At 38.1% G+C, this 13,375-nt stretch overlaps 4 non-coding genes across 4 annotated transcripts; all 4 read left to right on the forward strand.

The window, feature by feature from the left end:
- Positions 1-2,451: 2,451 nt before the first annotated feature.
- trnav-aac (transfer RNA valine (anticodon AAC)) lies at positions 2,452-2,524 on the forward strand. Its single transcript has one exon. It is a non-coding gene; the product is annotated as a tRNA-Val (tRNA).
- Positions 2,525-2,969: 445 nt separating this feature from the next.
- On the forward strand, positions 2,970-3,042 carry trnav-aac (transfer RNA valine (anticodon AAC)). Its single transcript has one exon. It is a non-coding gene; the product is annotated as a tRNA-Val (tRNA).
- Positions 3,043-3,278: 236 nt separating this feature from the next.
- Positions 3,279-3,351, forward strand: trnav-cac (transfer RNA valine (anticodon CAC)). The gene has a single exon. It is a non-coding gene; the product is annotated as a tRNA-Val (tRNA).
- Positions 3,352-4,038: 687 nt separating this feature from the next.
- trnav-cac (transfer RNA valine (anticodon CAC)) lies at positions 4,039-4,111 on the forward strand. The gene has a single exon. It is a non-coding gene; the product is annotated as a tRNA-Val (tRNA).
- Positions 4,112-13,375: the final 9,264 nt, after the last annotated feature.

A 13,375-nucleotide genomic window follows, 5' to 3' on the forward strand; every position in this document is an offset into this window, starting at 1 on the left:
TTAGTCAAGCAACGATTCTGGTGGCCTTTGATGGTTACGTGGCGTTCACAGTTTTGTTTTGGCTTGCTCAGTCTGCGCCACTGGTAAGAGTTCCAATCGACCCCCAGGCGGGTTACTTCAACAGCTGCGGTGCCATCGAGACCCTGGTCCCATATCGCTCTAGATTTTATCACCGCCCTCCCACCCTCACAGGGACACACGGTAGTTTTAACCGTGGTGGACCCGGTTCTCGGCGGCCCACTTCATTCCCTTGCCCAAATTACCCTCTGCCAAGGAGACAGCGGTGATTGTCATTGACCCGTCTTTCGGCTACATGGCCTCCCGACAGATGTGGTCTCTGACAGAGGACCCCAATTTGTGTCCAAATTTTGGCGAGAATTTTGTAAATTACTGGGAGCGACTGTTAGTCTGTCCTCAGGGTTTCATCCCCAGAGCAATGGTCAATCTGAGCGAGCCAACCAGGATCTGGAGAGAGCGTTACGATGTTTGGTATCCAGAATCCTTCCTCATGGAGTCAGCAACTGTCTTTTGTTGAGTGCGCCCACAACACGTTACCAGTATCATCCACGGGCCTATCTCCGTTTGAGTGTAGTGTAGGTTACCAGCCACCTATTTTTCCTAGTCTGGAATCGAGTCGCGGTCCCCTCGCTCACGCCTAGATCCAGAGGTGTCACCGCACTTGGACTAGGGCCGGGAGACTCTACTCCAAGTGGGGTCACGCACCAAGGCCAAAGCTGATCGCCACGGTCTAGGCCTCCCAGTATCGTCGTTGGTCAAAAGTGTGGCTTTCTACTAAGAACATTCCTCTACGTTCATTATCTAATAAACTTGCACCTAAATTTATTGGCCCGTTAGCTGTCACCAAGATCGTTAGTCCGGTGGCAGTCGCCTCAACCTTCCTCCAGCGTACAGGAGAATTCACCCGTATTTCATGTATCCAAAATAAAACCCGTCTTTTATTCCGCATTAACCCGCCGGTTCGGTTCCCCCCGCCGCGACTTCGTAGGCAGGGAACCTACTATTCGGTCAACCGTATTCTGGACTCAAGGCGGAGGGGCCGGATTTCAGTACCTGGTGGACTGGGAAGGTTACGGTCCGGAGGAGAGAGGTTGGGTACCGGCCAGAGACATTCTGGATCACTCCCTTATCGATGACTACAATCGGCAGGTAAGGGAGCCTGGGAGCGCCAGGAGGCGTTCCTAGGGGAGGAGTACTGTCACGGTATTTAATCCTATGTCTCTTCCTTGTCTCGTGCCTTGTTCTTAGTGTGTGTTGTGTGGGTGCGTGAATGTGTGGGCGTGTTGTTTGTACCATGATTAGCGCTCTGCCGCAATCACTCCTCTCACCAGCTGTTACTCATTCCCATTCCCTTTAAATTCTCACCACTCTCTCATCTCCTTGTCAGATCGTTGTTTGTGATGTCGGTGTTGTTAGCTCTTCAGAGTTCCAGTCCAGTTCTCTCGTTGTCCCTGTTTAGGTGTCCTGTTTGCTGTTACCGGATTAGCCGTGTCTGTTCAACACTTCTCTTCACTCTTCTCACCACGATCATCTGACCATTGGAGACTCTGCGCCACTAGACCATCACCCCGGACTTTTCCCCTATCTTCTCAATTTGACTGTCAATAAACTAATTGTCAACTTGCAACTTGCTTCCTAGCTTCATTACGTCACAGAAGCGTGTGCTCGATTACTCTTGACTTGTTTTGATGTTATGTTAGGACATAGCCATATCATGTAAACTATATTTGTGGGGCTAAAAACACAAGAGCTAAAGTCAATCCAAGATTTATTGGTTATACTACAATCACAAAATAAACGGGGAGCTGTTTCTTCAACAAAACCACAAAATTTATCAATTATATGATTTAACCTTATGCTTTTTTTTTCTGTGTATATAACTTCATATTTTGATGTCCGCAAATCCATAATATCCCATTGTTCTGATTGTTCATTGTAAAAGATACAACCATGCTTCATTTCCCTTATTTAGGGTATATGTATGTATATATCTGCAATAAAAAGTAAAATAAAAAACTATAGCTGACACTTCACATATTTCTAGAGTTGCCCAACTTAGCGAATGAAGCCGATAACCACGCAACAAATGACAAATTTAGAGTAGAGTTGCTTATTGATGTTTAGGAGAGCTGTATGCCGGTATGAATGTCGAAGCACATCCTGGATTGTTAAACTCTCTGTAAAACGTTCCCCTGCATAAATATGTGCGAGTCAGGGGGTGCTAAGGTGGGACGTCCATCATATTTGCGTCCGATAAGTACTATTGAGCTCTAAACCAATGATGCACTGGAGCTATATGTATAAATAAATATATGTGGGAATTAAAAACTAATTCTATTTGTTTTATCAATCCATTTATTCCTTTACTTATTTATTTTTAACTACATTTATTTATTTATTTATTTTTTTTGCAGGTTTCACCCTCCGTTACAAGTTTCCGTAGTGTAGTGGTTATCACGTTCGCCTAACACGCGAAAGGTCCCCGGTTCGAGACCGGGCGGAAACATCATTTATTTATTATTATTATATATTTCATGTTTTTGCCACATTTATTATGAATTAACTGATTTCAACTTAAGCTGACAAATTTTAAGCTAAATTCAAATAATTTTGAGAATAATTATGTGCATTACACACTTTACAACATATCATCATCTGCTATTACATACAAAGGGAAAACTTTTTGCACTGTACATAACACTTTATATAACGGTTTTGTTTTAGATTTGCACTATATGTGTGTTTATGTATGAAGGGGTGTGTATGTACGTATATGTATAAATATCTATGTCTTGCTGCTGCTTTTATATTGTTGTGCACTGGAAGCTCCTGTCACCATGACAGATTCCTTGTATGTGTAAGCATACTTGGCAATAAAACTGATTCTTCCATTTTCTCACTCTAGTCGAAAGTTACTAAAAATAATCTATAATACAAGATATTACGTCAAGGTTTCCGTAGTGTAGTGGTTATCACGTTCGCCTAACACGCGAAAGGTCCCCGGTTCGAAACCGGGCGGAAACATCAATTTTTTTTATGTATTTACTATTACATATTTCATGTTTTTCTCACACTTATTATGAATTAATTGATTTCAACTTAAGCAGACCAATGTGAAGCTAAATTCAAATAAGTTTGTGAAGGTTGAGACATTTTAAGCAATGCATTAAAAGTTTATTTTCAAAGAAACTGAGATGGTGAACTACATAAATATTACATGTTGTTATTTGTAATAATGAAAGTGCTTAATATACATCGAGGTTTCCGTAGTGTAGTGGTTATCACGTTCGCCTCACACGCGAAAGGTCCCCGGTTCGAAACCGGGCGGAAACATAAATAAAGATATGCTTTTTATATGTTTCCTGTCTGGGAAGTTATGTTGTGTAGTGCAACATAACGTCAAGTGGACTGAGTCGTAAGGGAATATCTCCGTTACTTGCATAACCTCGGTTCCCTGAGACAAAAGGAACGAGACATTGCGAACTCTAGCGCACTAGGAGACTCCTTGTTCTCAGTCAGAAATTCTGAGGAAATTGTGTCTGTTCACCTGTTTTTATAGCTGAGTTTTCGCGCCAAAACAGGCAGGACTCAAACACCATAGCCAATATTAGAATATTGGCGTTATTGTAGAGATGTTTCAAATAGGATGTGTATGAAGGCACTCCCTATGGGTAACTACGCAATGTCTGGTTCACTTCGTCTCAGGGAACCGAGGTAACATACATACATAGAGACGTTTCCCTCACATTTATTATTTATTAATTGAATACAACTTAAGTTGTGGAATGTGAAGCTGAAATAAAATGAGAAGTTTAAGAAGCAGGGCACATTTTAAGTTTTGCAAAAACGTAAAGTGTTCGTGTCTTTGAAAAATAAATTTCTTCAATATTTTCTGTCATGGAAAGTGCTAAATGTTGTTTTCACAGATCTGAGACATATATAATCACAAAAATATTGCACGTTGATTTATTGTTTATATGTATGTATATTTTCACTATCAAAAAAAGGGCCGAAGAAGAAGTTTCCGTAGTGTAGTGGTTATCACGTTCGCCTCACACGCGAAAGGTCCCCGGTTCGAAACCGGGCGGAAACATGAGATTTTTGCAACTAGTAGTTTATTGAACACTAAATATATTATTACATATTGGGGGAAAAACATTTTTATAATGGTATGCCTGTATACTAATATAAACGAGGTTGTAAACGATGTATGGGATGATTACAAATGCAAACTAATCCTCCACAAGATGTCGCACTAGAACTAGTAGTTGTGGATAGCCTTTCACTGTGTTGTTGATGTCTGTAATATATAACAGTTGCTTTTGAGTACATAGTTAACTTGACCCTCCACTGCTATTATCCACTATTATCAATGAGATGTTTCAACATCTCACCCATTTTTCCATTGCATTTGCCAAAGGTTTTGTTTAGTATTCCCTTTGATCTTCTCTCTTTGCTGTCCTGTTCATGTTCTCATGTCCAGTGTATTGACCCTTTAGAAGCTATAACAAGATTCCTGGCACTGGATGACCCATTAACTGCAGTCATATTCACATGACCAGACATGAACATATTCTGTCCATCTAGATTTGTTCTTTTGTCAGGCACATAGGAGTTCACACACTGAGAGAAACCACCCCTGCCGCTACTGCTACAGCAGTCGTGTTTGCCTTCTGTAGTTTCTGGCAGTTTAGAGTGTCTTTGATCAGCAGATTGAGGGATTGTACAGCAGCAGCCAAAATAAGCTGTATAACCCATTTATATGAACCAATGAACAGAGGAGCTTAGAGTACCAGCAAAACATATCAAGTCACACCCAACCCAATTTACACTATCTCATTTGCTTTATTAGTGCAAGTGACATGTACTTCATCCGTGTGAATACAGTAAAGAGTAGAGAAGTATGAAATAAGAAAATCTATGCATTGTTTCAAACTAATTGCATGAATAAAACAATACAGAATAATCTTAACGCAAGTCATCTTAAAGGGATAGTTCGCCTGAAAATGAAAGTTCTGTCATCATTTACTCAACCTCATGATGTTCCAATAATTTTGCTGGCAAGAAACATTTAGGAATATCCATGTAATGTGTGTCCATAGACGAGATTCATGCAATCCGTTTGTCAGTGAATAATGTCTTTACACACCCTTTCTGTTCTTTAAATGGTATGCACTTATATAGCACCTTTTTAACCTTAACGGTATTCAAAGCGCTTTACACGGTGACTCATTCACCCATTCACACACACATTCATACACCAATGGCAGCAGAGCTGCTATGTAAGGTGCTAGCCTGCCATTGGGAGCAACTTGGGGTTCAGTGTTTTGCCCAAGGACACTTCGGCATGTGGAGTCGTGTGGGCCACAATTCAAACCACTAACCCTGCGATTAGTGGCCGACCCGCTCTACCAACTGAGCCACAGCCGCCCCAAAACAGTCAATTGTTGATCAAAAACAAAAACAACAACAAAAACATTTAGATTAATTCTAATCACGCATAGCACAGATGAGGTAAAGCCAACAGAGTCCTCTCTCATTAATAATTGATTATTAATTTACAGACATTCTTTACAAAGCCAGTTTTTTTTAAAGTGACAGGGCCGTGTTCAACAAATCAATGTAAATACTTGGAAATATTACAAATTATGCATGTAATCAAAAAAATACAACTAAATACAATATATGCAATATAATACCATATTTACTAATGCAATACATGGGTTTGTTTATTTTAAAAATGGAAAATGTGACCAAAATAATAAAAAAAAAGTAATAATAAGTATGTTTTTATGTGCCTACTGAGTGAGTACATGTGAGTAACCAGTATAATTAGCAACATTAGCTGAGAAAGACATTTTTTTCAAATGTAAGCAAAATGGACATTATAATTTAGAAATTGATGTAGAATCGAATCAAATTGGGAAATCAGCTGGGTATCAAGACCCAGCCCTATCAGAATCACGATATGAAAGGCTGCAATGTAATTAAGTTGTGTGCACTTCGGAGTAAACAGTAATAACGATCATTAGTAAAATGTATATTTTTGCAATGTACCTAGTTAGAAGGTCCCCTATATAATAGATGTACAATATTACAGCATTAGCTGGGAGAGAATTGGTTTTATATGTAAGCAAAATGGACATTATAAATTAAACATATGAATTGTTATTGAATTGGAGTCGAACTGAGAGCTTGTGAATCGAAATTGAATTGAATTGGGACATCTGTATCAATACCCATCCCTGTCAGAATCTCGATATGGTCATATCGAAAAAGGCTGTGATGTAATCAAATTGATACATGGTTGTGTGCGCTTCAGAGTGAACAGGTGCTGAGTGTGAACACACAGGGATCATGGTCAGTTCACTTGCTGTGCACTAAAGCAAAGTGCTGCAGGTTCACACATAAGTGCAATTATAAACATCTGTAACTGCTACAAACTCAACACAGTATCACAGACAATGATGAGATGACAGCGTTTCACCAGATTTGTAATGAAAAACATAAACTGTCAGACACACACTGCACTTTCAGTGCTCTGCCAAAATAAACACGGCTAAACACCACACACAACATCAAATTGCACATTTCTGCAGACCTTCCATTATTCTCCATTGCTGATGACTACAAGAGTCCAATCCAATTATAACAAGATTAATGTTTCTTATAAGAGGGATGCTTTCTGTTATCCTATTCACAACCCTATGAACACTAGAGCACCGCTGGCCCACACGGTCAATAAAGCCCTCGCTCTTTCTTGTGAATAAGAGATAAGAGGATAAGAAAAGCACTAGTTTACGGAGAGGCACGCACGCATAAAGATATACCATGAAATCCAAACATTTGTCTCAAACATCTTTCCTCTAAAATTGGCCCTCATGAATAAAGGAGGTGATTGACATGCTGAGTGTCTAGCAGCTAAACCGAATACTCACATGCAACACTTTTTTTTATCCTTACAGTATAATAGCACCAATAAATAAATGTATAAGGCACAAATATACAATAGACCACTACACCATTTGAATTATTTGACAAGAGTTGAGAAAAATCTTCTACACAAGGTCGTCTGCAGGATTTCATTGGCCTATTTAAGTAGGCCTATTTCTAAAAGAAAGACACGGTACTAGCTGAAGTTTCTCGTGTATATATAAGATACAGTACTAGCTGACATTTCTCATATACACGCTATGTCTTTCTATTAAATATATATATATATATATATTTCAAATGTATTTATAGAACAGAGGCGGACAGGAAAGCAGGGGTGCGAGAGGGGGCAAAGGATCGGGGACATGACTAAAGCCAGATTCAAACCCTGGTCCCCATAAGTGAAACAATTTTTTTTATATGTTAGGGGTAAGCATGCTACCTTCTGCAGCACAGCTGAAAAATGAACGTTTGGTCATTATTTACTCACCTTTGTGTTGATTCTAGGAATGCATCTATGTATCAGCTGCCGATATTTAATCGGTCAATTATAGACCAAATTAAAACCATCGATAAAACGTTTTGCAGCACTCATACACCAATATTACAAATCGATGGTTAATTTATCATTAATTATCATCACACTATGTGCATTCAAATGCGCAATCTAGAAATAATGATAACCACAAAATATATAAGGGTTGGCACACCTAAGAACATGTCATATTTAATTTATAATCATTCTCATACTGTGATGAAGATTTTGGGGCCCCTAACAATGACAACATTGCACTCTGTTCCCCAATCTTATCGCAACCCGTACAACTTTTTTTTCTTCATTAAAAGATATCATTAATAAACCTGAACAGAATCATGATTGCACATTCAATAGACACTAAAAAAATATGTCTGAAAAGGTAATTAAAATAATTCATTTAACAGAAATAAGTATACAATAAATGAATGTCATTTTAGTGAGTTGGGACTGTGTTTCTAATGGAAATACTGGATTTATTTTTTTGTAAATGTTTTAAATATTGATTGAACCCAAGAACGCACATGTGGGTCAAAAATGACTCAGAGTCTAGTTTTAAAGACTTCATTTTTACATGAATTGAATATTATTTCTATATTTAAGAGAGTTTCCATGTCAACTCCTAGAATGCATATGTGGGTATATAACCCATATGTATTGTCTATGGTATTCAATGCATTTAATGCTAGTATTATTTTTGTAATACATTGATTGATTTTAGTAATACATTGATCTCTCTCTCCCGCACGATCCCCTGCAGTCGACCTTTAACCCTCACGGAGGCATAATTAGCCTAATACGGGACCGGGTGTGTAGGATCACGACCCGTCCCCGCCCTCCACCCTGCCACAGAGCCATATGTCAATATAGAGTACATAAGAAAAGAAAAAAAGATAAATATTTCCTAGTCTTTTAGGCCTATGTATGTGTTTGTGTGGGTAGAGTTGAGACATTTCATATTTTACCACCAAACATGTAAATTGCCCTGAGTCAGGCTTTTTTACAGGCTTTAAAGTACTTTTTTAGTTTGTAAGAATCCCCACAGCGTTTGACCATGGATGGCTGATCATTATTGAATAGGTCAATGTAATTATGGTTTCTATAAAACAAAGTATAGCTTTTTCTTTTGGAAAAACTTGAAGCCTAAATATTTAAAATCTATAATTAAAACTGCCTTTGTTATGCTAAAACTAAGTAGACCCTCCTTCCCCTTTTATAGTTTTAATACGGAACCATAGCATTTCTGTCAAAACCTTTTACTACAGATGGTGATGCTACAGCCCTTGATGAAAGTTCAGCTGTTTTCATCAATTCACAGCTAAATTATCACAGTTTTTTCTCCTCTTCTAGGCACCTTGTGCTTCTGCCTTTTTTCTGCACATCAATACAAGGTCCCACTGCAGCGCACCTCCTGATATTGCCCATTAAATAATCAAAACTCCACTGAGAATGTGCCGTTTTTCTTTCTAGACTTTCTTCAACAAGAAACAACATGTTGGTTCCAAGGGATTTCTAACACCTTAAAAAGTTGACATGAACTCTTGAAAACCCTTATGAATGTGTACCAATCTAGATAGATAGATGGATGGACAGAAGGACAGACAGACAGATAGATAGAGATGGACGGATATGCTCAAGCTTCATTATAGATGTCATCTTTCTAATTAATTTCTAAAGATCCTTCGCTGTGTGTGTCTGTGTGCAGAAATTAGGGTAAATCTACCTTTGAAGTTATGTGAAGCAGAGTCTCAGGAGACCTGGAGGCCTCAGGCTGGACTTAGCCAGGGATGAGGGAGATGTTACTTTGAAAGAGAATCGTTTCACTATCCACTCTTGCCTACGTTCAACAATTACATTGCAACACAGTACATGTTGATATAGATGCTATATTATAGTGGATCACTTGCTATAGTGTTTGGTAGATTATGACTCATAATACAGTGATTTCATTTGATTTACAAATTGTGTTGACTAAGTCTAGATGTATATACCCTGTATAACTGCATCTGAACAATGTAAGTGGATGTCATGTCAACTGATTTGATGAGAGGTATTCTTTGAAGTGGGTGTGGTTTGTAGTCTTACAGACTCTTGGATTTGATTGGTTTGAGTTTGTTTAAGGTGGACAAGGCAAATCATTTTACATAGACTGCAGGGGGAAACTAATGGGGATGAGTGCCATAATATGCTGATTGCAAGTTTTAAGGCTTAGTTTTTATGTCTATTTGTTAATGATCTGTGGACACAGTAAAGTATTTCGATTTTTGGACAAAAAAAATTTTGTTTTTATTTTTAAGTGACATGGTAAAGTTAGACCATTGGTATAAAATGCCACCTTGGACATGTTTACCCTGAGGGGGTCATCTTGCCCCAGTAGTGGGGTAAGATGGCCCCTTTTCATAATTTTTAATTTTGATGATAACAAAATTAGCACGTTTCTATATATTTGCCTTGATTATATGTTGGATGATGCATCACATTTATCATGTACATGACTATTGGGGGTCTTACCCCATTTTCCCCTATATAGTCATGAGAAACTATTAAACAGTTTGTAAGTAAGATGGGATTAATTATGTCTTAATGATCTCTAAGGGTAAAGTTGCTGAGATTTGCAAAAAAAAAAAACTTGTTTTTAATAGAACAAACAAAAACAATTAAACACTTACAGCTTAACCGAAGGGAATATGTTCCTTTTGTGTCCCTCGTTAACACATATGTAAACAATGGCTTTTATAGGTGCATTTTTTAACTTCCTTTTACTTGTAAAAGTGAGGATGCCTTTTGGCCTGTCCCCAGCCTTTGATTATTCCTTGGGTATTAGCAAATATGCAAAATTTCTCAAAACATAAAAAAGTGTCTATAAAAGCTAGTATTTTGTATTTATTCTCTCTTTATATTGTTTGTTTTGTGGACATAATATATTTTTAAAAGAACTTAAAGTTGTGTCCCCAAGTTTTTTGTCAACCCTGTTACCATTATAACTCCCCCTTATTAAAATAATGTAAACTTCCATAAATAATAATAATAATAAAAAATAATCCAAAAGACATCATCATCTCAGGATGTGATCTCTACAAGTAAGTTATCCTATTTATTTTTCTAGGTTTGTCAGTAGGCGTCAATCTTAAATTGTCATCTCTGTTACCATAATTTTGCACAGAAATTAACTGATAACTAAAAAGTTAAAGTTTGTAGAAATAACAGCATTAATTTCTCTTTCTGATAAACAACTGCATAAATTATGAATCTAGTACTGGCTAAATGAACTGTAAAACTGTAATCACTGTTACTGTCAACCCTGTTTCTTTTTAAAGGCATAGCTATATCCCAGTATATATATATATATAGAAGGGGTGGACGCCTGGATATATAAATATATCTTTAAACTGAACAGCATTTAACCTAATGTGATTAATTGAATTATTACAGTATTTTTTTATCACATATATTCTTTTGAGCTCATGATGTATTATTCTACATATCTTAATATATGTTGTTTGTGGTGTCATGCTCGTACAAGCAGCTTGAGACCATTCCATATCTGTTTTCATGCTTTAGGAGACAGTGTGTCTTCTGACTGATAGGCATAGGCAGGGGCGTTTCTAGAGACTCTGGGGGCCCCAGGCAGAAGGGACCTGGTGACCCCCAGAAACAACCACCCCTTATTTTCCATAAAATGTAAAACACTTTCTTTTCAAAGGAAATAATATAAATAAAATATAAAATGCAACCACTATGTCTTCCATGTCTAAAGACTTTCGAATACCAAGTTCGATTGATATCAGTTCCAGTCCTGTGAGCCTCTCCTGGCACATGGTTGACCTCAAGTAGGTTTTTATCAGATTTAAATCTAAAAAGGTCCTCTCACCAGAGGCAACAGAGACAGGAAGTTTTCTCTCCCCCTTTTAAATTCGAAAATTATCTGCATGTGTGTATGTGTGGGGAAGGTGACGAGTCTGTCAGACAGTTGAGGGGGAAAGGAGATCATGCGCACGCGCATATGAGATTCTCCGTCTGATTGCATCTTTTCCTCAATACCGTAGATAAGCAAATGTACATGGTATGATAACCGTCGATTTTCATACCGTGGTATACGGTGAAACCGGTATACCGCTGTAACCCAAGTTTAGACAGAGTAAGCTAGTCTACTGATTAACTAGCTGTTGTTAGCATTGAACTGACAAATGACAACAAACTTTTCTGATGCGTGGTGGGACAAATTAAACCCCTTGACATTACTACTTCATTCAATATAACAGATTCTCACTTACCACTCTCTCGTTTTTTCTTTTCCTTTGGCTTTCGTTTCCTTTTAATACGCCCGGACAGGTAAAACCGCTGCATGGTCCGTCATTTAATTGCTGCTCTGAAACAACGAAACTTTTAACAGCAAGCTCGTAGCATGGGGACCCCTTTAGGGGGGTTCCGGACGTGTCATTGCAATGTCTTTTACGTCAAACAATTTAAAGGGGACCTATTATGCAAAATTCACTTTTACGTGGTGTTTGTACATAAATGTGTGTAGGCAGTGTGTGTACACAACCACCCTACAATGTTAAAAGTCCACCCACTCCTATTTCTTATATTTCTATTAATCAAAAACAGTGTGTCAGAATGAATGGTTTTCGTTTCTGCTCTAACGTGAGGTCACATTAGAGCAGGCCTCGCCCACGACTGGTGACGGACTCCACCCTATTATCATAGATCCTTCCCTGAGTGATCTACACACAGTCTGCCATTTTTTCCATGCGGTGCAGATACAGTGAGAAGAATAATATCTCAGCTTCGTAAGTGTCATAAGTGTTCTGTTGTTGGCTGTAAAAGTGAATATTAGAGTCTTCATGTACTCCCGGCATCAGAGCCACTGAAGATGCTGTGGACAAGTTTTGTTTTTGAAGGAAATGTGCCCCAAAACATACAAAAATATGTATAAGTTTGTGCAAATCATTTTACACCGGACTGCTTTGTGAATGAGTGTCAATATAAAGCAGTAATAAAAAAAATTTTGATTCTCAAGCATGGATCAGTACAAACTGCTCATGTTCCAGCTTTATATCCTGAATATGTAAGTATCACACTTTATGTTTTGTGAATGTTTGCAACTCGACTTTCTGAATGTGCTTGTTAGCTGATTCCACGACCAATGCAGTTAAAGTTACCATAGTCTCTGATTGTATTCACAGAGATCAGAGCTATGTCAGGGTGGAGAGCAGCAGCTCATTTGCATTTAAAGAGACATACACGAAAACAGTGTGTTTTTGATTCCACTCAAAAATAGGCATTTACAACATGGTATAATAAATTATCCGTGGGGTATTTTGAGCTGAAACTTCACAGACACATTCTGGGGACACCTGAGACTTATATTACATCTTGTAAAAAGGGGCATAATAGGTCTCCTTTAAGGGGATTCCAAGTTGTCGTTGCTGTGGTCCAATGTAATCAGCCGTCCTTGAGGGGGCCCCTTTCCAGCTCGGGGCTCCAGGCAATTGCCTGGTTTGTCTACCCCTTTGCAGCATCTCTGGTCCTAGGTCACGTAGGCTGCTTGAAGTTCTCTAGTGTCTACATGACCTGCCAGCTTAATAAAAATACCACTTCAGATGCCCTGAGAGAAAGTACAATTATCTCTATGTTTTGAGTTCCAATAAGATAAGACCAGTCTCCAACAGAACTTTGTAGTATAAGACATTGAATAGAAGAATCTGTGTGTGTTTCTTCAAAAGTATTTCTGTTTCAGAATGGAACAGGAATATTCTTGGAATATTCTTTTATTGACTATTGTCCATAAGGGGAAAACTGTCCGTAACCTATATACATATCATTTTGTTTGAGATAAAAAGTTAAAAATATTACAGAAATTTACTTAAAAAAAAAAAAACACTTTTT

The sequence above is a fragment of the Xyrauchen texanus genome, chromosome 24 (assembly GCF_025860055.1).
Source record: "Xyrauchen texanus isolate HMW12.3.18 chromosome 24, RBS_HiC_50CHRs, whole genome shotgun sequence".
Classification (NCBI taxonomy): domain Eukaryota; kingdom Metazoa; phylum Chordata; class Actinopteri; order Cypriniformes; family Catostomidae; genus Xyrauchen; species Xyrauchen texanus.